The 26,594-nt window shown below is 35.9% G+C and overlaps 1 protein-coding gene across 6 annotated transcripts in view; it reads right to left on the reverse strand.

Annotated features, from left to right (window-relative positions):
- The window catches only part of gria3b (glutamate receptor, ionotropic, AMPA 3b), a 130,530-nt gene that overhangs the window by 64,249 nt on the left and 39,687 nt on the right, over positions 1-26,594 (reverse strand). The gene's annotated exons all lie outside the window — the stretch shown is intronic.

Here is a 26,594-nt window from a genome sequence, read left to right on the forward strand (position 1 = left end):
CTACTCTTAGATTATTTTAATGCTTTTTCTAAATGCATACTTACATTTTTTTTTTTTTTTTAGCATCCGCTTCTACAGACAGGCTACAAATGATGTTTGGAATTTATCATTATGCTGATTGCTGTTGCTCTGTAGGCTATTTGTCATCTCAGTGCAGCTTGTCTTTTGCACCTTATATAAAAAACTTTCTACACAAGTTTGAAGCTTAAAAAAAATAAAAAAATCAGTCCCTCACGACTGAAAGTCAATACATCTACAATAGCCATACTCTCAGGACCTTTACTCTTTTCCCATTTACACTGACCCAAAGCAAGTGTTGGTGTCTGTGAGCTAAGGTATGATTGAGAGGATAGATAGCGCTTCCCTTTAATTATGTTACGATGCCGTGTGATTCGTAAGGTTGGTGTAAAGTTTCTATCAGGAAGCACATCAAGCCTTTGACCTCCATTGTTGGTTGCTGACAAAGGGGAAATAATGGGTGGGAATTGTCTTATTTAATCTACAATCCAAGCGATCCATATTAAGAAAAATTAGCAAATATTCATATGGCATCTGTGGACCAGTTTTGAATAGAATATATGTGATAGACTTAATTAAAACTGAAATGTCTTAAATGTTTTTAAGGTGTGATCGCAAACATTAATGCAAATATCTAATCTAAATATTTGATAGATAGAAAAGCTGGAATCATTTCCAAATCCTTGTCCAACATCTGTTAATATCTGGTTATATATCGTCGATAATGTGTACAAATTAAAATGCCACTTTCTATTTGCTAGCTGCTGGAAATAAAGGGTATTTTGTCTTTGTACAAATGGAAGAAAAAAAGAAGAAGAACAAGAATAATGCTCTCAGCTACAATTTCATGGCTGCCAGAGCCGATAGCGAGTAGGTGAGCAAAATGGCCCTTTTTATCCGGGTTCACTTAGCAGGAGAGGCTACGAGGCGATTCTTGTTTTCATTGTGTGGTTACTGCTAGATGAATCTCAACATGCTTTTGACAAAACGCACATGCATTCACTCCAGTAAGCTTCAAGAGCATTTGTACACCTCTGCAGATGTGGAGAGGAAAAACGTGTAGGTACTTCAATGGAACTCGGGAGGGCATTTAGAGCTGAGTGTATCGGATGGACATGGTACCTCCAAACTGCAAGCATTTGATAACCTGTTATTAGAGAACCACTGCTGGAGTTTTAAAACCCATCTTTATGTTGTCTGGGTTTTTTTTCTTATGTGCATAGATTTTTTTTACAGTACATCATGCATATTTTAGTGCTCACAAATGCATTTTGTGTAACAGATGACTGTTAAGAGTATGCATGGGGGTCCTGTTTATTTTTTTTATGTGTCAGATATCCGCAGGTAAGAAAGCATTTGGGCGTGAGACAAGCACTGTAGATAAGGGCATTGTAGCTGTTTTGCTTGAAATTGTTTTTGACAAAGGGAATAAGAAATCGGGAATACATCAGAGATGAATTTGGTTGCAGATTCTTCATGCATAGACACAGGCAGGATGAATGAGGGCAATATTTATAGTTTTACTAAAGGGACTCATTGTCTACACAGTGGGGCTGCAAACTGCGAGGAAGTAGTGCAGAAGGCCAGTGAAATGGAGCATTAACCATGCTGGCACATACACTCACATAACCTGCAAACACTTGACAGATGCATGTACTGAGGTATTGGCTAGTTTTGCGTTGGAACACAGACAAATCCAGGAATCCTACTCCAGGGAAAACCCTAAGCACGTACACACACTTAAGTATTCCCATCTTTATAAGAGTTTTTCAATCTGTTTCTAAATGTTCTGTAGTAGTGTAGTACATGTTTTCTCATGGGGATCTGCCAAACATCCCCCAAGAAAAAAAAAAAAGAAGAGAAATGTTTCTTCACCAAGCAAACAGCAATAAATTAGTGAGTACATCTATCTGAAAAACAGTCTACCTTAAAAAAAAACAAAAAAAAAACAACCCTCATGAGTTGTACTAAAATATTAGATTTAATACATAACCTTAAAGGTTGATAAATATGCAAAAAAAATTGCTTTTAAACACAAAGCATCCTTTTTATGCTTTGTTTTATGCTTCCTCATCTAAATACATTATCCAAGCTAGTTATTAGCAACCAAATGTCTGTTTATTGATATTATGTATATATGTTAGCTAGCAATAATGCTAGCTGGTGGCTAACTGACTCCCATTAGGTGTTGGGTATCATTATGCAATGGTTTTCCTATTTCTTTATTCACAAGCTTTTAGCATGAACATACACTATGGGAGATGAAAATAATTTTCATTGTTTTATTGAGGACATGCTTATAAGTGAAATCAAAGATGAAGGAATGGTATTGTGAAAAACTCCAGAGGGATGCCAAGCAATGGCATATGGATAAAATTAGTCATGTTGACAATGTGGATTCATGCAAACTACCAAACAGAATGGAGTAATGCTCTGCATATGCTACTTCCTCTTACATTTCTGGATATATTTTCATATCTGGTGTTCATCATGGTGATCATTCAGTTCTTGTTCTACTAAGTAGTTTTTTAATTCACTTTAAGCCTGTATAGTTTTGGAAATTAATGAGTACAGGATCTATAGGTCGACCAGATACCAAAATCTCCAGGTGATTTTATTAACGTTTATTAAACTTTAACTCTTTAACTTTTAACTACTGTAATGTGGTACTATTTAAACATAGCTGTCATGGGTAAGCTTGTGGTAGTTTACAACACACAAAACCCAATAAATTAAATCCTTAGATCTTAAAGTCATTTGTTAGAAAACACATATTCGATTTGCTTACACTCTCAAACACTGAAAGGCAAAATCCTGTATTTTGCTAAAAGGAGGGAAAAAAGTTTCCTGAAATTAGCTTAACACGATGTCTTATGACAGTGAACCCTGATGTCCTGAAAGCCAATTTTATAACAAACAGCTTTACAGATATCATGAGCAGAACAAATATCATCTTCTAACCAGAGTGATGATCTAAGCAAGCGTGGTCATCTAATTCCCTCATTCACAGGATTCTTGGCGCACTTGCCATCGAGCCCTGCCAACTATGCCAGGCTACAGTCCCCTGCCTTGTTAACCACCCGACTGCAAAATGTGCTTGTTATTGTAAATTATCAGGGATTAATAAAGAGCCAGTGCCCTATCATTAGAGCATCCCTTTCAGATTCATCAGCAAATGGGAGGTCAGGCAATACAGCCTTAACAGAGCCTCCCCTTTACTGGTGAGCTTTCCATTTGAAGTGCAAATGCTTGTCACTATGACATTGTGTCCTTTAATTCATTTTGTCTGACTGCACTGTGCTGAACATGAAATTACACTTAAAAGGCTTCAAAATGACCTGGCTTACCTCAGTGAATGTCATGAAATATTCTTTTTAGTATTGCTAGTCCCTGTAGAGGTGTTGGTGGTTGTAATAGGTTCACCAAACTCTATACTGTTGTAGGCATGAAAGTATGATCTCGGGTGGGGCAAAATATTAAGCCTTATCTGTGGAAAATTACGTCTATTTATGAACCTAAGGCATACACCTGAGCAACATCTTCCAAGGCACATAAAATTGTTTCATATAGCATAGAGTATAATTGTAAAGAATATGTTAAAACCCATGGGACGAGGTTTCCCCATTAGTACATCCTTTATGCCACATGAAATAGTCACATCACTTGCAACTGATTTGCGTTTCATTTATTTCTTACCTTGCACCTCGCATTTTGTCTCACATCTGTGACCCCAGTGTTGTCATGATACTTGTTCCACGGGTTGTGCTTTGTCTGTTTGTCTTCTGTTTGGTTTTTATTACATTTCTTTTTTTTTGCACTTACATTTGCCTTCCCTTGTATTACATGGCAGCTATAACATTGAGACATTTTAAAATACATGCTACAAATCCAATATCATTATTAGATGGTAGCTAATAACAAGCTGAAAAAAAAAACCCAATTGTCAGTGGGGCCAAGGAATAGCTTGCATATGTGTTAGCTAAGTTGTTTATTATATGACTACTACTACCACCACCACAACTATTAGTAATGTTTTAGTTGGGTGACCACACTTGCTATGTGTGGCATTGGTGCCCAAACCCCTTGAATGGCTTCTTACAATACTTTCTTTCGGCTTCTCCAGTTAGGGGTCGCCACAGCGGATCCTCCGCATGTTTGACTTGGCACATGATTTTACGCTGGATGCCTTTCCTAATGCAACACTCCCCATTTATCCGGGCTTGGGATATGGCACTGAGAGTGGCTGGGGTTGGTTCCCTGACCGGGAATCGAACCCGGGCCGCAGCAGTGAGAGCGCCGCATCCTAACCACTAGACCACCAGGGAACCTGAATGGCTTCTTACAATACAAACATTAAACAAACTATCATGTTAGATGACATGCTGTACATATTGTATATACTAGTTTTTGCTGTTGATCAGACATCAATCATTACACTCATTCAAGTGGCTTTCAAACCTAGCAAAAGATGAACATGAAGACTTTCATGTTACCCCCCAATAGCACTTCATAAAACGACGCAATTCTGAGTTCCCACTTCCAAGCTGTTTGGAATGCAGCATTAGCAAACGCTGGTAATAATTCATTGTAAGAGTGTGAAGAGCTGACAAAGTACATGCAAACTGAGGATGCCGTTCTGCTTGCTGTGAATACATTTGACATTTAATAATGCTAATCCTCATACCTTAGTGGCAAATCAAGCATTAAATGACAAAGATGGCATGTTAACTGGGATTAGAAATAATCGAAAAGTAACATCTAGCCCTCTGCAGTTTTTTTTTTATTTACATCAATCTATTAAAGAGACTGTAAAACATACCCAAAGGACAATTTATATTGAGGAGATTAGCAGCTTTATTTTTTTTCCTAATGGGAATGCAATGGTAAACAGTCAGCCATCTGATCATGATAGCATTGATTTTACCTTGTCGGTGGGCAAAACATGTGAAGGACACTTAAAGGAGGACATTTGTGTATAATAATTCATATATACACTGCACATATAAAGTATGGGATAGACTTTTGCATCTGTTAGGCCATTTGGCCACAGGGGGTGGGAGACATCATCAAGGACAAGTGCCCTGCTGTGGGATTAAAGCCTCAGTCAGATACCCATTTATCTCATGTGCAACAGTTTGCAGTAGTTCTGATAGCAGTACTTAATTTACAAGATTCAACACCTCTCTGATTTATTTACCTGTTTCACTATACAGTACTTCCAAATGTGCAATCAGCTGATTTTCGTCATGACTAACTGATAGCTAAATCTTGTACACAAGCATTATCAGTCGCATTTGGTGATTTTGTTATCATTTCTCAAAGTATGCAAAAGTACAGGGGAAGAAAAAGAAGTGGGGCGTCATTTATATTTCTAAAACATCATTTACAGAATTCAACCCTGTGCCATGTATGTTTTTTGGACAGACACAGATGAGCGAAGCAAATTTCGACTTTTGGAGAAAACTGTAAGTGATTATGAGCTGGACTATCAGGAAGCCAAGAAAGTATTTTTTTTTCAATTGATATAACTACTTGTGTCCCAGATGAGGAAGGTTGCCTGGTTCTTCGCAAGGATTTGTACTAATATCATTTCAAGAAGTTTCCCCTGAGCAGAGACACCTCTGGCCCTCTCATTAGGGATAAACCTATAAGGGTAATTTATGTATTTAAATTGTATATTCTTAATCTAATAATTTCTGTAAAGTTGCTTCGTGACATTGTCCATTGTTAAAAGTGCTATTCCAAAAAAATTAATAAAATTTATTTGACTTAATGTCATTATACAGTATGTGTCTTATATCATGTAGAATTTTAATGCCTGTTAGTAAAGTATTTCACATGCATATGCAACTTGCATTTGCATGTCATCACTGAAATACAATCCCTCGATGTGTGCTATTATCTGTCAGGTCTATGTGACACCCTCAGCGTTACTGTACCACATAAAGGGCCTTTTAAGGCTTTTTCAAGAACAACAAATAATACATTGTCTTTCTGACAGATATTTATTTTTAATCATCCATGCAGCACGGCATGATTTCCTCTAATGTGAAGCTTTTAGTTGATTAAGGAAAGATATTGCAGGATTTAAACATTGCACACATCATAAACTATCTTTGCAAAGCAAACCTACTATAAATTTTTTTTTTTCCTTAACTGAGTAGAGATCACAACACATGCATTCTAGGAATCTGGAATATACAGGCAGCGTCATGTTGAACATTTACATTTCAGCCTAAACGACTTGAAAAATATCCATTCAAAATGCAATGAGATTTTTGAATGCCAACATTACAGCTTAAATAACATTGATAACAGTTTAGAAGATATCAAAAAGGGGAATCTGTTTATCGAAATGTCTCTCGGTTGATGTCCCCACACATGTAGGCCATTTGTTTAAAGGCTAATTGAGCAGAATACTCCATTTTGTATGAGCCTGTGAAATATTGTTCTTTTCCACCTCGGTCGCCGTGAATCGAAAAAGATGAATTTGTTTTTCATCCAATGGGTCTGTTATCAACAGCGGAGGCGGCACTCATCGGGTCTGCGTGCGTGCATTATGGAGATTAGCGTGCAGCATTGCACATCATCCCCCGCATTTAGTAATGGATTGTTGTCATTACGGTGGAAGAGCACTATTGTGGGCTGCAGCTCTCGCAAGTACTCGAGCAGCCACGGAGCCCTGGTGCCGCAATACTGAATTGTTCATTCGATCGGTGATGGTGAAGACGAACTTCAATCGTCACAGACCATTGTCGAATGATCGGAACGATCAGCTTTCTTAGACGTTTGGATTGAAAGCGCTTACAGTTGAGAGCGCACGATGGTTTATGTTTTTATGGATCATTGGTTCATGCTTGTGTTGTATTCAGAGCACTGATGCTAGGAGAACGAGGCCAATAGGGAACAAAGGGTTGCATTAATTTGCTATCACCCCATTCTTGTCCCGAGAGTGCACTTACTGATGAGATAGACCGAACTTCTCCTGGACTTAAAATGCCATCATAGACCTAAAAGGCCATAGGTTCTGGGGATTCACCCTGAGAATGCCAATTGTAATGCCTTGTTCAAATTGCTGGTCAGAAATGTCAATTGAAGACAAAAGTGCTTTCAGGACCATCAAGATGGATAGACCACAGCATTTTTTTTCTTTATATATTTGTTCTTTAATCTCATTCTCTCACTCTCTCTCATGCAATCCCTTTCTGCTTAGCTGTGGGTGTGCTATGGCAGGGGGGTGGAAAGTGTGAGCGAGAGAGAAAGAATAGTTGGCGCTTGATAGAGTCTGGGTCTGCATGAGGGAGATAGAAAGGGAGTGAATGAGGGAAAGATTGCGGGCAATGAAGTGACAGCAAAAGCAAGAAAGAAAGGAAGAATGAGAGAGATAGAGAGAGAGAGAGAGAGAGAGAGAGAGAGAGAGAGAGAGAGAGAGAGAGAGGAAAAGAAAGTGAGGGACAGAACCCCATAAATCATGTGGTGGTGCAAATGCTGAATCAGGGACAAAAGGTAAGGTTGATTGTGCCTGGGAGAGACAATAAACCCCGTAATCATCCGTCTCTGCTGCACAAGCCTGGCAATTATCTGCCCAAAGCTGACCAGCGGCTTGCAAAGGGCAGAATCTATCTCACGTCTCTTTTCCGCTACTTCTCTCATTTTTATTGGTCGGCATAAACAGGAAAAAATATATTCATCACCAAATCTAAGTTGCAAACAAGCAAACCACAGTAAAAAATCCCAAGACAAAGGACCTGATGTAGTCAGCTGTTTGCAGATTTTTAGCGCAATTAGGCTTCCTTCTGCAGCAAAAGCCTGCCTGTTATGTACTGCACATTTTTGAGTGAGGATCACAGAAAATTTAACTGGAGAAATCATAAATATGAAGATTAGTGTAATAAACTTTGTATAAGGTGCAGTAAAAAAGCAGTAAAAAAAGTGCTAGATGTATTTCTTACAGCAACCTAGCTAATATTGCCAGGTGTTCTTTCTTTACAATTCTTTAGAATTTATTTTTAATAACAAAATATGAAAAATAAAGACTATTCGAACACATTAGTAGATTCATTATTTCGTAAAATTGATTTTGTTCAAGCAATTATGGGAATATTGATCTTAGAACATTTCCTCAAGTTAAATCCATAAAAATGTAATATTCGTAACAGTGGCAATTTTCGAAATGTTCCAAGACTCATAGTTTGCTGCAACACATGTTGAACACGTTCACATTTAGTTTTGAATGAAATTGCTAATTAAATTGAAATCTGTATACAGCTGTTTTTTTTTTTTTTACTTTTTTTTGTCATTACATTTTATAATAATTCTATGGTTATTTGTATCGTTTCAACTTTATATCACAATATGCAAAGCGCATTTAGTAGACAGTTTGATTAGCTGCAGCTTTAGTAAATACAGCATTGATGTAAGGCATATTGCACCTGATGATAACCCAAAGGATCTTAAAAAAAAAAAAAAGAAGAGGTCATGCTTTTGGACAGCATTCAATGTCTAAAGGTAGTTTGCCTCTGAAAGCGTAGCCACTGACCTTAAAGGACATCATATGCGATAGTTCTGCTTCTGATTAAGATAAGGCCTAATCGTAAGTACGCCTCCTACAATCTCCTCTCTCCGCTGTCCTCTTCACGCTGTGTTAGCTGCTAATTCAAGACAGAAGCTGCCTTTAATGTCTGTCAAATGGAGATTGTATGAGTCCTCAACCCTAACTGGAATTTGTGCTTATAAACACTCAGAGATGTTCTGCAATGAAAAAAAATTAAATAAATGTAGCAATATGCAGTTTCTTATCATGCAGATCCATCCTGAGCGAGGGACGGCTTTCAAGCGCATCAGAAAGTGCTGTCTTAAAAGCTATTTATATGAACCCAGTACCAAAAGATAACCAAAGTGATGGTGTGATAATTAATCAACTTTATTGACTGAGTGGTAAAGGCAAATGGACAAGAAACAGAACATTTCTGCCATTTCAATTCCAGATAAATGCTTAATTTACGTTGAAAGACGAGGTAGGGAATATAAAAGGACGCAGTTTCTTTTTTGAACTGCAGATGCTTTAAAACCTTAAACATTGTAAAACTGAACTTTTTGTAAAGAAAACAAATAGAGAAGGTAAATATTGATGTATTTATTTATTAAAAGGCAGACCGGTTTCAAAGGAAGGTGAGAATGTTGTAACAGTGCTTTTTTAGTGATCGAAATGTTCATATCTACCGTAGTTTCCGGACTATAAAGCGCATCCATATATAAGCCGCACCCACTGAATTTTACAAATATTTTTATTTTTAACATAAATAACCCACACCTGTCTATAAGCAGTGTATGTCCACACTGAAACTAATGAACTTTACACAGGCTTTAACGAAAGACACGTTACACGGGTGTAACGGGTGAAATATGTTGCGCTTCCTTTAGGAGCATAGCGGTATTTTGGGAATAGCCTGGCACTGCATTCTTCCGGTATTACTGCATGTGTGCAAGACGAGGAATATGTCCTTATTATTTTCTGATGCTTATTTCTAAGTTTCTTTGACTAACCCGTAACGCTGTTGCCAAGAAAAAAAAAAAGCACACGTTTTGGAAACCTGTCTGTGCTTATATGATTTCTGTTGCAACTGGAGTTAGTTAGTCATTGTTCACTGTCTTCCTCCTTCCTTTCACAACTATTTCTCTCGGGAGTTTATCTTTTGTCATCGTCGTGCTTTTAAAAAAAGCCGAAGCCGTGCAGCTCAGAACACAGGTGAGGTGCGTTTTTTTCATTCCGTTCGGAAATTTCATTGGTGTAATGTTTTGGGGTTCAGTTTTTTGGCTTGAAGTTTGTAAAACCGGGAAAAACCCAGGAAAATATCATAAATAAGCCGCTTCGTTGTTTAAGCCGCGGGGTTCAAAACGTGGGAAAAAAGTAGCGGCTTATAGTCCAAAAAATACGGTACATGTGTATTTTGATTTAAGACTAAAGTGTTTGTGGACATTAAATTAGGAGACCCAAACCGTGTTTCAGCATCTCTTGTGCACAAAATGAGCTTTATGAAAATATAGATTACATGGGTTTGAGTGGAAGATCTTGAGTGGTCTGTTATAGAAATCGGATCTCAACCCTTTTAAACACTTTTGGGATGAATTAGAAAGCTGACAGCACCTCAAGATTTCTCATCCTACATCAGTACCTGACTTTACTAACACCCTTGGAGATGAATGACCATAAAATTTCCTTAAGTACACTCCAAAATCTAGTGGAACAAGAGTGAAGGTTATTCTAACATAAATAGGAGACTAAAAATGGGAAGGGATGTTAAAAAAAAAAGCAAATATAGATGATCTTTTGTATGTATTTTTTCTGAAAGGGTTTATTATTAAACAATTAAACAATTAAAATAAAAATGTGCAACCCTGACCAGGCAGTTACTCAGGATTACTGCACATTCCTATGAATTAATTTTCTAAAATCTATACATTTCTGACAAGCTTTTAAACAAATGCACTTCTTATTCATATCTGTATTTGTATTCTAATGTGGAAAAAAACCCTTTCTTTAAATAATGTTCTCTTTTATTTTGTTAGGTGTCTAGAAAGCATTTGAATCGGGCTTGTTTGACTTGGAGAGATTTTTTGAATAGACTTAAATAGATTTTTCATATCCTGGTAGGTCAAAAATATATCAGAAGGTCAGGCATTGCAATTGTATAAAGAGCCAAACCCTCTTGGTGAGCATTGTAATGAGCATATTTTGGACCTGGGCGAGTCATTTAAACCCCCTCGGTGGAATTTATAAATTGACTTCTACTTTACAGTTCAACGGTTGCATACTAAGTTTAATATTTGCTTTCTCAGCATTGCATAGTGAATAGCAACCTGAAAGCATGTGCACAGTTGCTGGTCACATGGTCTCAATTTTAAGATTAATTTGTTTATGAAGATTACAGTGATGGGAAGGTTAGATTTTGTCAAACTTTATTTGTATTTGGACACTTTCACCTCAGGCAGACTTGGACAATGTTTTATCTCTTGAAATGCCTTAATAATCTACTATTTAAACTTTCCAATCTAGAAGCTTGTCCATTGCCTAGCTTTATCTTTAATTCCTGACTCTGTTTCCATTAACATCTTATATAATAAGTGTTACTGTATAATCCAAACAAAATCCATCTGTTATCCAATTTGTAAACATTTCGATTGAGATCATGTTCACTTTTCCAATGAAAAGAACAATAAAAGGTTATAAAGATTATGACATGCTGCTTTTTACCATACAGACGTTTCTTTCCCTCATCTCTCCCTGCTGAATGAATTATAAGAATATTTCAGAAATAATAAATATTAACAGGAAATAGTGCTTCTGCAGGTATCAGTGACGCACAGGCATCTGATGAAGCTTCAGTAAATAGCACACCTGCTTCATCAGTAAAATCTGCTGTGCTGTAATTTCGTGTGGAACGTTACAGGAGACCAAATTAGTGCAGGTGGGTGTGTGGCTTCTTCCCTGAGAAACCTCATAAAGTTATAAAACCTATTCCCTGCAGTTCTAATGCTCACAGTTTGAGTTGAGCAGCTTGATCTCATCTGTGTCACTCACATAAAGATAATCTTCTGGGAAACTGAATTAATATCATCTAAATAAAGTTTCAAACTTAAAATTGAAGTTAAAAGCTAAAATAAATCTTGCACCTAATTTAACAGCTGATGTGCATTAAACTTTACAAGAGTTTATGTTTGTAATAAAAGGTACTACTGAACACATTCTTTACACATGTAACACATTGTCTTATGTCTCATATCACATCGTATCAAATTCAGGGCCATATGTCATAAGTAGGAGCTTAATTTCAGCTTTTACATTTTTTAGTATTGGGAAAATACTGTTTTTACTAATACTTTTGTTTTTATTTACTTCGATACAGTATTCAAGTACATTTCCAACTATCTGTACTTTATTAGAGGATTTTCATTTGGATACATTTTTACTCCACTACATAAAAATATTTAAAAAAAACATGCTGTTCTTTGCTACTTTTAAGTGAATGCAAAAGCTAAAAGGTGAAGCTGTCTCGAGACCCATGTGAGAGTTTCCATGATGTAAGTGTTCTTTCAGTGTGTATTTGTACTCTCTGTACTTTATAATGTATTAGATGTAGAAGAATTGAACAGTGAATTGCATAAATAGTTCAAATCTAATTCTCATAGATCAGTATTTTTACTCTGACTACTTCAGTCTATTCCAAAGCCCATACTTTTACTAAGCTAGAAATGCAGAACATATTGTTTTCAGTGAAGTCATATTCAAGCATGGAATTTGAACTTTTACTTAAGTACAGCAAAGATGTACTTCATTATATGCAGCATTTAGTCCACCTAATTCATTCTCTGCTGTATTTTTTTCCCTCTTTGGTGTGTCTTATTTTGGGAGATGATTACACAATGATCACACCTGGTTGGGGGAACAAAACAAGGTGTCAAGGTGAGGTGGCCTTGGTCTACTTCCAATCAAAGCTGTACCATGATTTGTTCACAGCGAGGAAACAATTCCAGCTAGACTCAACCCACCTGCAGGAATTGACACAAGCACAGTGTGTATTTTGAGTTGTTGTTAACAATTTGGTAAGCTGTTAAACTGAGCGATTAGGCACCTGTATATTGACCTGACATGTGCTGGCTCCTTTTTTTTTACATTGTACTTGTGAAAGTTGGTGTATCTGCAAATCTGTGAGTTTTATGAGTATGCTTTTAATCGTAGACTCTGATTCAGACTTGATAAACAGTTGGATGTGAAATGACATCTTTCTTTTATTCACATAAATCTTCTGTTTCTTTGATTAGTACCGAATTTGAATCCACACGCAAAAGTATCATTCGTAAATAATAGTGTTTCTATCAGCAGATACATTATTCCATCACATTGAATAACATTTGAATTTTATAAATAACAAATACACCAAATTCTTTTCATTTTTATTAATATTGTTACAGCACATGTGTCAGATGTGTCCAGATGAAGCCAGATGTGTCATATTGCCTGGTTATAACTGGACCAGAAATGGGAGATACATGTAAATGTTTCTGAATTAATTGCATCGCAGCTGCCATCTTTTTTTTTTTTCAGTGGGACTTTGACTAATGATTTCTGTTTTTTTTTTATTTAAATCAGTAATGTATTAACTTTTAATTATTGCATTATTCTTAAATTCATTATACATTTTTCATACACTTGTGCAAATAGTGTTTTTTCTTCACTGCCCACTCCACCTCAACCCTGACCAAGATAGAATTGCTACATAAACTGAGCAAGCAGGAGTTAATTTTTTGTGTATCACATATTGAACACTGTGTGTGTGTGTGTGTGTGTGTGTGTGTGTGTGTGTGTGTGTGTGTGTGTGTGTCATTGTCAGGAACTGGGTTGGTATCAGCACCAGCTCCTGTATCAGTACCGTGTCAACAAAAAAGCCTACAAAGCACAAATCCACCAAGCAAATGCACATAAATCCCGTCAAGAATTTCTGACATATTGTGAAAACCAGGCCTGACTGCAGTGCACATCTTCAGTAACAGTCTGCTATAGTGATAGTGATAGTTGCTGGTAATTTTTCTATTTTTTGGGGGGTCTTTGTAAGCTTTGTAAGCCACTGAATACAAAGCAGAGGATATTACATAACTCATCATTCAGAAATGTTACATTAATCTTTGATTCTTTTCAAATTAGTTCTAAGCAGAAACAGGAAACAGATGAATTAATTTGGCCTCCTGAAGGAGGAAAGCAAGGTTTGTGCAAAATCTATGCTTAGAACACTAATTAGATATTCAGATAAAACAATCCTGTTTTGTCTTTTAATGTGACATACAGCATCTCTAAGTATCAATGGGATTGGAGTGTTGTTTGAAAATGTTTGCTTAACCCTTTTTATAATACAAGTAAGCATGTTCATTCTGGGTATTTTTCTGTTCGATCATTAAAAGAAAAATGAAGTAAACATGAGTAAAAGAAAATTAAATGAATTTAAACATGATATAATCGTTTTCAAACTTTAAAACAATGTGAATATCACATTAACTAACAATCCAGAAATGATCGGGATTAGGGCTGAAACGATACCTCGAGTAACTCGCGTAATCCGGATACAAAATGCAAGTTGTTTTAATTATCATTATATGCTTTGTTTAGTCCATTAAACTACACATGGAGCACTGTGTATCCCCACACACCATTATTACTTATTTTTATAAACTCTGGAGCGGTCTGGACAGCTGAACACTAAGGAGAGGCATTTTTTTGGCTTATCAAGTGCCTTATTCCGACTTCATTTCTCGCAATTCTCACTTTATTTCTCACAATTTCGACTTGATTTCTCGCAAATCAGACTTTATTTCTCGCAATTAGTTTTTTTTTCTCGCAATTCTCACTTTATTTCTCACAATTTCGACTTGATTTTTCGCCATTCCGACTTTATTTCTCGTAATTCTCACTTTATTTCTCGCAATTTCGACTTTATTTATCGCAATTCCGACTTTATTTCTCGCAATTAGTTTTTTACTTGCAATTGCAACTTTATTCCTCGCAATTCTCACTTTATTTCTCGCAATTTCGACTTCATTTCTCAGCAATTCTTACTTGATTTCGCAATTCGTTTTTTACTTGCAATTGAAACTTCAGTTTTACGCTAAGCCTCTGATCCCTGGAGGGAGAGAAAAAATTTAATCTGACCATCAGCTCTGAAGGAGTCGGAACAAGAATGATGAAGCAGAGGAGACCACGTTCATAAACCAACAGCTTCAAATTTCAGGCCGACAACATGGTTACCAATTAATGCACCAGAAATATTAGATGTTCACGTGAAATAAGTTGCAATTGTGAGAAATAAAGTCACAATTGCTAGAAAAAAAGAAGCTAGAATTGCAAGAAAAAGTCTGAATTAGGCAAACTTCCCTTTTTTATGTGGTGAAAGGGGTTCCATACAACACACAAGACGCTGCAGAATGAATATAGGAACAGGGAGAAAACAGCGAGGGGAGAGAAGAAGATTCAGATCAAAGAATTAAACAGAAAGTTTTGACATTTGGGATCATTTTAAACTAAAACATAAAGAAAAAAACAGTGCACAGTGCGTTTACCTTTTTAGTGATAAGTCACTTAAAATTGATTTTGATATTTTTACTTATAGTTTTTTATTTATATGTTTGTTTTTTGGTGTAATCTGGCAATTAAATGCACTAAATGGGTTTACTTTTCACAGATATTCTTGTATGCAATTTCAGCAATAGAAATTCAAATTTTTCTAAAAAGGAAACAAATTGCTTGTTCCTTTAAAGAGACCCGTCTTATTTTCTCTTGTATATCTTGTATTGCTCTTTAGGTCCCCTGGTGGTCTAGTGGTTAGGATGCGACGCTCTTACCACTGCGGCCCGGGTTTGATCCCTGGTCAGAGAACCAACACCAGCCATTAGGGCTGCACAAGACTTAGTGCCGGTCCCAAGCCCGGATAAATGGGGAGGGTTGCGTTAGGAAGGGCATCCAGCGTACAAACATGTGCCAAATCAAAACATGCGGATGATCCGCTGTGGCGACCCCTAATGGGAGATGCCGAAAGAAAGTTTAATCTAGCATTGCTCTTTAATAAAGAAAAGGCACTTCATAATTAATCGAAAGAATAATTATTAGAATACCCAATTACTAAAATAATCGATAGCTGCAGTGCTAGTTGAGATACAAAGCTTTTACCTAATAAAAGAATGTTTTGCTTTTAATGTTTTGTTTCTGCTTTGGTTCACATCAGTTTGCACAGTGACATTACATCTATTAGTAATGCAACAGAACCATTTAAAGCAATGCATATTTGTATAAATGTTATTCATTAATATATATTTTTATTATTTACAGATAGTAAATGTATTTATGTATTTATTTATTTGTTGGTTTATTTTTAGCATGACGACAATAAATACCTTTTTCAACTCCTAATTTTGAAAATCCGTTTTGGAAAGTTCTGAGTGCATTCTCCTCATGTAGTAAAGCAGAAGACTATTAGCAATGTTGTGTAAACAAGTGTTTTGCGTGTAAATGCCCAATGAGTCTGGATCATTTCCCCTCAGGGACGTAATCGTCAGTAAACAGCACACCTGGTTCATCAGTATGGACTGCAATGATGTAATTTAGTTGCAAGAGATCAAATTAATGCATATGGCCAATGGGTTCTTATTGAGAAATCTTTTTACAAAGAGTTTTAAAAAGCATTCCTTGCTATTTCACACTTACGGCTTGAATACTAAGTTTTTTTTTCATTATATAAAAAAGTTGCCAAGGATGCTGGAATATTAAAGGACCTGAGCACATCTTTATTATTTAAATTGGTCTGCTCTCATAAAGCAATGATTACATTGATATTTCCTGGATACATTTCCTGGTATAACAACTTGTATAACATGCCTGCCAAAATCCTTGAATCTAATTGGTCAAAAATGTTAGTTTGTTCTAAACCATCTTAACTAAGTGTGATAATAACCTGATAAAAGATATTATTTAACAATGTAAAATGCATAATTGACATGATAAATTTCTCAGTAAGGAAATGATTATTTAAAATTTATGAAGGAAGCCTCCAGTGCCAATGCTTGCTAATAGTCTGTCAGTTCCCACCCAAAAGGGACAAACTTCAGGCAAGATGACTTTGTGTGTTTCGATTTCCTTGTAACATGACATGCTCCATTATTGTTGTATTTTATGCACAATGTTAAATATATACTATATAGTTAAAAGTTTCGGGAGAACTAACTTTTTTTAGCCATATGTGCTTCTTTCGCAAACTATTAGCACAAAATCAGAGATTTTTTTGGATGTCTTCGGATGTGGCAGCATTACATTTTTCCCTTGAATTGAACTAGGAGACCCAAATTTGCATCAGCATTACAATACCCCTGTACAAAAAAAGGTTAAGTTGAATATAGTTTACATGGATTGAATGGAAGATCCTGAGTGGCCTGCTATAAAGTTCTGACCCCAAACCTATTGAACACCTTTGGGATGAACTGCACCTCAGGCCTCTCATCCTACATCAGTACCTGACTTTATTAACACACTTGTAGCTGAATGAGCACAAATCTCCATAAGCACTCTCCAAAATCTAGTATAATATCTTTAACGTATTATAACAACAAATAGGGATTTAATGTGGGATGGGATGGTCAAAAAGCACATAAGAATCTTATGAACAGGTGTCCAAACTATTTCCATGTAGTGTATCTATTAACTAAATAGGTCTTACATATGTATTGTCCAACTTAAACCTACTATAAATATATGTATTTATAAACAGAAGTCTTATAATGTGTGTGCATTCACTAAGCATAATATATTAGGATTTCAATTAATCAAATTAAGAAAGAAAAAAATTACCCAAAAAATAATCTGCTTTTAAAAGTGTACCTTCTTTGGATAACATTTTCATATACAGGTACACAGGGACACAAAGCTAATACCTGCCAATGAGCCAGTGACATTTTAACAAACTCCTTTTCATCTAAATGGATAGTGCTACTTTATAGACTTCAAACTCTCATAAGCCTTCAGAGACCTGATCCAGTTACATTAGTTCCAGTCCCATGACAGAGTCATCACTTTGAAACAGGTGCGGATTTGACTTTCCGGAGTGACAAGGTGTCAACTGGAGTGCATCAATAACTGCGTTTAATCCGCTCCCAAAGCTACAGCTTTGGCTCTAATAGGAATTAGCTTGCATTGTTAAATTTGGGGAAATGTTCTGGATTGGCATGGTGCTTAGCAAAGGATATATTATGAAAAAACATACCTGATGTGGATTAATTTCCAGATAGCTCTTCCGGATGTTACTTATTAATGAAATCATTCTAATGTGTTATCATTTATGAAGAGCTTATTCTAGGATATACATTCTACATAATCTATTTGTATTAATATGAAAATATCTTAAGAAAAATTGTAATTGTTGATGTGATGAAGCTTAGGAGTTATATATAATATAAATGTTATTATAGCTGATTTAATGTAAGTGACAACACAGTTTAACTTGTCCTGTGGACAATGATATGATAATACAGTACATATTAAATTGGTAACTGTAAATAGTTGATGAGCATCATGTGGTATTCAGTAGCAATAGGTGGCAAATTGCTGTAGTGTAAGATGAATAAGAAACTATCATCATGCTGTTAAAAGGTGAATAATCCCCTTCAACATCACACCAGTTGGGGTGGATACATTTCCTACAATATCATGTCATGTTTTATTCCTTATATACTGTACAAGCTCCTGCACTACTGCCACTTGTCAACACTTGTCATTACAACTGTCACTGCTTAAATAAACAATCTTTTTTTTTACCAATATTAATCTCAACACACCCCACTATTGCATTGCCTGCATTTAATTCCATGCATATTATATGATAAAAAAATGCATAGATTTCTTTTAACATTTTTTTTAAAATGCTGTGCTGACAGAGGTGACCTTTGAGTGAAGGCTCTACATGAAACCCAGTCGACACAGCTCTAAATGACATGCAGTGATGGTAAAGTCTCCCACCTTTTGTCTAATCTAATGAGCCGCACATTATCTCAAAGAACCCTCGTGAGCTGAAAGAGAGGTCGCAGAGGAGCTCTGAGCCGACCGAACACAGGTTCTTCACAACATTAATGGCCTCTCTTTTCCACCTGAGCTCCTGATTTTCTGAAAGCCCTTCAGAATATTTAGTAATATACTGCAATTTAGCATTGTCACCATTTGGACTGTAGGCAGAAGCACTAAATGTCTTTAAAGGTGCCATAAAAAAAATTAGTCAAAAGGGCAAATTTGCATTAACATTTTTGTTCAATATCTAATAAAGTCTCATAAAAAGCATTTTATATACTGTTTATTAACGGCATTGTCTGTACAATGAATACTAACATTCTGTCAGAAGCACTAAATGTTTTTTTTTTTTTTATGTATATCGATGCATCAAACTTTCACATTGCTACGCCTTTCATCAGTGCAATCTAACCACATCCCCACTACATAGATTATGTAATAAATACATAATTTCCATGACATTAGGCCTTTTAATACAGCAGGCCTGTTTTCTTCTTGTTTTGCTGACATTTAAAATGTTGCTAAAATAAAAATTTGGGTTTTAGCATATTTGTCTATATATCTTTATCTCTTACTGTTTTGAAAAGTAGTACAATATCTTAGTATATAGTGTATATTGAGATACAAATACAAATCCCATTGACAATATTTTTGTTTAGCTTTATAGGTTGTCACATCCAAAACATTTTTTTTCCCATTAGTCCTCAAGTGCTAGCCTTCAAGGCTACTACCATGATTTGACACTTTTTCTAAAAGCAAACATGGTTCTGTGGTGTGTTTTTGGCTGTGCGTTTTTTATACTACTCATTTTTTCTCCTTGGTTGAGAGTTAAATGTTTCTAACTATTTTAAACTATTCAATACTCTCCATATTTTACTCAGCTACAGTATGTTAATGTTCTAACAGGTTTTGTGGCACAACTTAAATGCTATTGGCTGTGTGGTAAAAACAGACACATTCAACGTGCCATCAGTCAGATTTTTCTGTTTTAATAAAACTGAAGCATATAGCTGCTTTGTGACAGAGACTATTGTTAAAGTTGTCATACAGATAAAACTGAGTTACATTAAGTTTAATTCTGGGGCCGGGAGTGAATGACAGGAGTGTGAAATTTAGTTTTTATGAGAGTATGCTATTCATTCCTCATAAGAAAATCTTTATTATTCTATTACTCGTTATTACTTATTCAAGTCTATGGGCTATCGAACGAAATCAGAACAAGACACACTTCATATTACTCTTGCATTTAATGAAACCCCAATTTCTTTTATGTGAACTACATTGAGAACTATAGAAATATAGCAGATCATTATGTTTATTCCATCACACAGTTTCTGCAGAAATTTTTCACTTATGTAGTGAACAACTCTGCCATGCTAAAGTACACAGTTTAATGCTATTGTTTGGAAGTGGGTATTCAAACATACTGTTCACAAGACCCCTATTTAGCTACGCTTGTGTGAAAATGCAAATAGATGCACATTGACTTAAAAAGTTTAGAATAAAATAGATTGTTGACCTTTTAGTGAATATTGGTCGTAGATGTTTCTGAAATTCGAATTCAATATTATATGATAGAGATCACAATTTAGTACTTTCAGAGATTAGGTTTTAAAACTGAATTTATTCATCTTTAGTAACTGCCTCATCCTGGACAAGGTTGCAGCAGATCTGAATCGGAAAACTAAGCATGATGCAGGAATACACTTAGGAGGGGACACTGGTCCATAACAGTGCAGCATGCACACATTCACACACTCATTCATAACTATGGGTATAATAGCTTAGACAATCCACCGAACAGCATGTTTCAGAAAGTGGAAAATCTGCAGGAAACCCACATGGAAATAAGGAGAACATGGCAAAATCGAACTGGAGCCTCTGGAGGCTCTGCACAATACAATGCTGTAATACTGTGCTAACCTTAACTCACTAGCATTATAACAACCATTCATTCTATCTTGACTCCAACAACAATTGTAGTTAAACTAATAAAAGTGTGGTTCATATAGAGTAATATGTACTCTTTTATGTATTCTTTTTTTTCCCTTTAATATTACTATAAAACTGCTTTGTAGCAATTTCCATTCAAAATCCTTTAAATGTTTGCAGTTATATTTGAAATGTAATTTAACATGGTGTAAATGATTTCGATTCTTAGCACCAAAAAGCTCACATTGCTGCACTAATATGTTGATACCTATTTGATTCATTTTCACTTATCATTTTATTCTGGTCAGGGTCATTGAGGTGCCAGTCACTGGGGATTATGCATGCACACCCAACCACCCATCCACCCACCCTCCCACACACACACACACACACACACACACACACACACACACACACACACTCACAGGGTTGGGCAATTTATATATATATATATATATATATATATATATATATATATATATATATATATATATATATATATATATATATATATATATATATAACTTTCATTGTATCAAAATGAACTACAAAATAATGCAGCCACTCCATATATCAAATAAACAACATTTTTGTATAAAAAAATAAATAAAAAAAACTTTTACAAGGGAGCATGACATTTATTCACAAACCTTCCATAAATTTGCCTATTTGATCTGTTTTCTCTGCCGGAGTCACACAATTAATCTGACATATGCAACCAGTAAACAAATCAAATATTCACATACATAATCCCTGTGATCTCGCAGATGAAGATTCGTTTTGAAGTAACCAACAGTTTAATGTTGAACAGTTTGCGAATGACTCATAATTGCATCCTAATTCAGTTACTTGGTGTAGGACCAATGGTATGCAAAATCATGATCTTACTAAACAGCTACTTAAATTAGAGTACAATATTTGGCAATCAAATATATATTTATTAATCATTGGACACCTATTTGGAAGCTGGCAGGCTGCACGTTTCTTACCTTCACCACCTTCTTCCATATGAATCAATTTACTGTTCTGTCAATAAGTCTGGGCAAAATACGTATTAGGCACCAATCAGAGGCTGCATTTTTATGATGTCATCATGTAGACTTCTTACAAAGTGTTTTGCAGTATTTTAAAACTGCACAAATACAAAACACTAAAGTATTTTCATACAAAATATGATGCCAAAATCCTATGGTATATTTGAAATACATATTAAATACATGTATCATAAATACTGTCCAGCCCTACACACACACACACACACATACACACACACACACTCACCTAGGGGGGATTTTTTATTTATTATAAATCTAAAAACTGTGTTATGTGAATAATAAATGTAAGGTAATCATTAGGGCATCTGTGTTTATTTTTTTCTCCCACAGATGCTTTTTATATTATGAACAAATATATTTTTTGACTTATTTTTCTAATTAAAAGGGTTCTTAAACATTCTTAGTCAACAGACGATGCAAATGTGTTATTTCAAAAGACAGTGAGCTGTGACGTTCCTGCACGAACGTTCACAACGGCATTTCCATCTGTTGTTGCAAGATAGAGTGCTGGTAAAAAAAAAAAGGAAAAAAAGGGATACACAGTAATCATATCAAAGTGATGCTTGAAGGTGTTTTAAAGTTTTGCAGTTAAAGCTGCATGAGTCATCTGTAGCCTTCGCTCCCATCCTGGCAGACAGTGTTTCTTAGCAGCGGTGGTGCATTTGCCACTGGTACCAAACCTAAGCCTAACCTACAATCCTGTGGCAAAGCAATGTCAAATCAAACAAATTCTACATGACACATGAAGGCCGCCACATCACTTACACTTGGAAAAGAGGACATTTAGTACTCCGAATGTGTATATATATTTCAAGAAGGGTATGTAAGACAATGTGTTAGATTTTTTTTGCACCCCACAAATATCATGATATCAAATATGTTTTGCACCATCACACACTACAATGCTAACATCATCAGTAAGCGTGATGTGGGCTTGGGCAGGAAAAAGGGTTGTATACATATCAAATAGATGTCCTTTATCATCATCACAAGAGATATTAAAGAAATAAGACAAAAAATAAAAAAATTTAAAAATATTTGTTGTTGCTCACTATTGGGTACTATGTGACTAAACATCCCCCCCAACCCCCACCCCTACAAAAAGTAGGTTATGTGAAATAATCACTGAAGGGAACTGCATGCGAGAGCATCTGCACGAGTTTGAAGATTAAATAAATTGCCCGAAGAGCACCAGGAGGGAGTGATGCCTTTCAAGCATGAAGAGATCACATCACACTTTATAGGCAAAGATGGCTGGAAGGAGAAGAAAAGATGTCATGGTGGCGTCTTGCCAAGTAGCAAACGAGCCTCATGTTACATTGCTGAGATGTAAATTTTGCAGTTCATTTGGACGTTCTACATGTTCTGTCTGGGATACTGAGCAACGGCGATGAATCATTAAAAGACTACAACACAACTCATGGTTACAGGTGTAAGGAACGCTATGTTTGGGCCCTGTGACTTATCCATGGAGGTAAAGGGTTTTTGTTGTTTTTTTTTTTTGCAATTCACTTGCAGGCAACTTCCAAGTGCAGACACCCAAAATCTTGGAGCCAAATGATTCCAATTTACCGACATGCTTTAACACTAATATGAACAATTTCCCACAGTTCTGCCACTGTGTTTTAAACGTTTATAGCACTTGCCATGATTTAAACACTTTCTATGAGGGTGGTGACTGTGTTTTTATTATTATCTTTTTAACCCAAAGAGCTTGAGTTTAATGAATTACTTAATTTGAATGAAGAATGATGGTGTTTTCTTTCATGGGCAAAGGACTGGTTAAACAGCATGCCATGGTTGAGCTACTACACAGACTGCAGTGTTGACACAGAAAGACAGCGCAGATGTTATAAAGACTGAGTTGTCTGTATTGCTCACTCTGCTGTCCAGAGAGACCGGAGAATTTGCTGGCCAGATCTCCCAAGGGCTAGGAGGAGTTCAAGACCTCTGAGTGATGAGGAAAACAAACATCATGCCCTATTGGCAGGTCCTGTAGACAGAAGGTGTTAAAGGGAGAGAGATTTGTTCTACTGAATACTATTGGAAGGTCTAAGGGATAAGCTACAATGTTGTGGGTATTATGGTCTCAGGTCAGATTTGCATAATCCAAATTTGTACTTAAAACTATACCTAATAACTGCTGATATAATCATTAAGACTTTTCTGTCATTCTTTCCAGATGCCTATTTTTAATATACACATTTTAACACACCTGGCATTGTTTGACTTTATAGCACTGTAGAAGAGTCATGATTTATAACCTCACTCTCACTGAGAAGCTCCACTGTTTCCTCTTAAAGATTTGAGGTCCCTCATTTATTATGTTATTTTCATTGCTACTTCCCCTGAAGGTATTTCTGACCTTATAATGCTGGTTTATGGCAATAACCTTGGTTAAAAGCACTATATAAATATTTTGATATATTGAATTGCATTGTTAGTTGTCATCTATTAATATCATGAATTAGTTACAAAATATGTTTTTTTCAACAACTAAATTGCATTTCCAAAATGATTCATAGTGTTCATAGTTTCTTATATATTACAAGTCATCATTTTTGATTACAGGTAGTTTATCATATAATTATATTTCTCACACAATTTATTCAGACAATTATGATTGTGGATTTTTAATAAATTATCTAAGAAAGACAGCTTCTTGTTGGTTTTAACTGCCTACTAGTCATGAATATTCATGAGCAGACGCACAAAGTTCATTAATATTCATTACTTGATGGGCTAGTTACAAAATGTGTGCCTGTGTGAAAACTAAAGGTAATGAGGGAAAAGGAAATATGAAATAATAATAATGAAAAAAGTTTTAGGCTTGTTAAAATATTTTTTACATTAAAAAAAATAATACTTTTTGCAGGTCAGTGAACACAGACATCTTGAAAATCAGTGTTTTGTTTGCTGTTCCAGACCTGGGCAGAAATTCTCTCTTTCATTATTTAATATAATGAAAACCTGAGCTGAATCAATTGCTTGCAATAATCCTGACATTTCGCTGATACTGTTCTGAAATGCGGTGCTCTAAGGATAAGGAGTTGAAGAGCTGTTGGAAAATCACAGCAAAATATTCCTTCCACTCTTGACAGAGAAATAAAATGGTATTGTTGGTCAGAAACCATATCCATTTAAAGTAGGCTGTGCATGTAACTGGTTCAGGCTATCATATGAATGTTAATGAGCTTGAATTCAAAGGAAACCAGGCTGCCACTGAGAGCAAACAACCAGCAAAAACCGTACTGTACTAATTTCTTATGTTTTAGCATTTCCTGGTTGTCATTATTTCAGTCTGCCTTACCTCGCTAATGCTGGTGTGTCTAACTGACAACAAATCTCCACAAGCACGTACCAAAATCTATAGAAAAGTTCTCCCAGAAGAGTAAATGCAATGGTGGGACTACATGTGGAATGGTATGTTAAAAAAGCACATGGATCTGTTAACAGGTGTCCACATACTTTTGCCATATAGTGTATTTATAGGCCAAATACTGTTTGTGTACTAGCTACAATACAGCATATGCTCGCTAACCTAAAAGGAATACCTGGTGACAAGTCGATTCACCGGTTGCAACTAGAAAGTTGACTTGTAAACACACATGCAATGCATTAATTGAGGTCAAGCCTGCTTGCCACATAACCTCTACATGATGATTTAACTGGCTTCCATTTAAAGTTAACAGACACTACATATGATGGATAAGTACTCTCTGAAATCAGCTAGAACAGGTCAAGAATTGAGATGGTGTATATTTTTATAAGCTCTCCTCATGGTCAAGTGGGTTTCCTCCAGATGTCCTAGTTTCCTTGGACTGTTCAACAACATGGAGATTAGGAGACTGGCTATGCTAATATCAATAAATGTGTGAATGTGTGTCTATGTGTGTATGGCATTCTATTTGGGTTTTATTCTTTCATCCCCAGCTCTGTCCAGGGCCTGGATAAAGCAGATTCTGAACACGAATAAATGAGTTTGTTTGTGTGTTGACTCATCAGTGATGATAAGGTAAAGCAAATAGATAAGTGAAGATAAGTATAAAGGAATATGCCAGTTCTGCCAGAATGTCTTCCTGTAACCAGACCTGTTCTAGCCTTTTCTCACCTGCCCCCTACTCTCATCGCCTCCTTTTTCCTCCCACACACAATCACTGGCAAGGAAAAGTTTGTGAACCCTTTAGAATTGCATATAATACTGCATTACTCATACTCGAGCACGGAACTGATGACACACAAACAGGACTTTTTTCTTTACAGAACACACCATTTATACATTCTAGGTCTAGGTTTTAAAAAGGGTGGGCTCACAACTTGTCAGAAGGCTAATTGGAGTCAGGCACTGTGCTATAAAAAGGCACACAAAGTCTAGGTACTGACAGAGTCTGCTCTTCATAAGACTCTGTCTTCTGAACCATGCATCCAATCATAACACACTGCGGAGGACATACAGTAAATGTAGATGGTTTGCAGTATGGACAACTCAATCATTTATATTTCTTTAAAAACATTTAAGGGAGAATGTCAAGATAGCAATCTTTTATTTGAAGAATAATGAACGAGTGATGCAACAAGGCACAGTGGGATGGTTTAAAGAGAGAAGCCGTATCTAATGTGCTAGTCAGACTTTGAGATGCTTAGGCATGAGCTCAAAAATACATTCATGCAAGAAATCCTAAAAATATTCAATTGAACTGAAATAATGTTGCAGCAAGTATAAAGTCGAAGAAAAATCCTCCTGATTATGGTGCAAATGTTGAGAGGAAACTACTGGAAACATATGGAGGAGGATATTATTAAAGAAAATGGCCGGTTTTTGGCTGTGCATGTCAGCGCATGTCACTGAGAATTTCTTTCCAACAGTCACTGTAGCAATGTTAGGCTGGCTCTGTGCCTGAACATTGAAAATCATTGAAAAATCATTGAAAGATGAAAGTGCGTCTTTGATATTGTACAGTAAATATATACATAATTATGTTTGAAACCCTTTT

The sequence above is a fragment of the Silurus meridionalis genome, chromosome 5, assembly GCF_014805685.1.
Source record: "Silurus meridionalis isolate SWU-2019-XX chromosome 5, ASM1480568v1, whole genome shotgun sequence".
Classification (NCBI taxonomy): Eukaryota; Metazoa; Chordata; class Actinopteri; order Siluriformes; family Siluridae; genus Silurus; species Silurus meridionalis.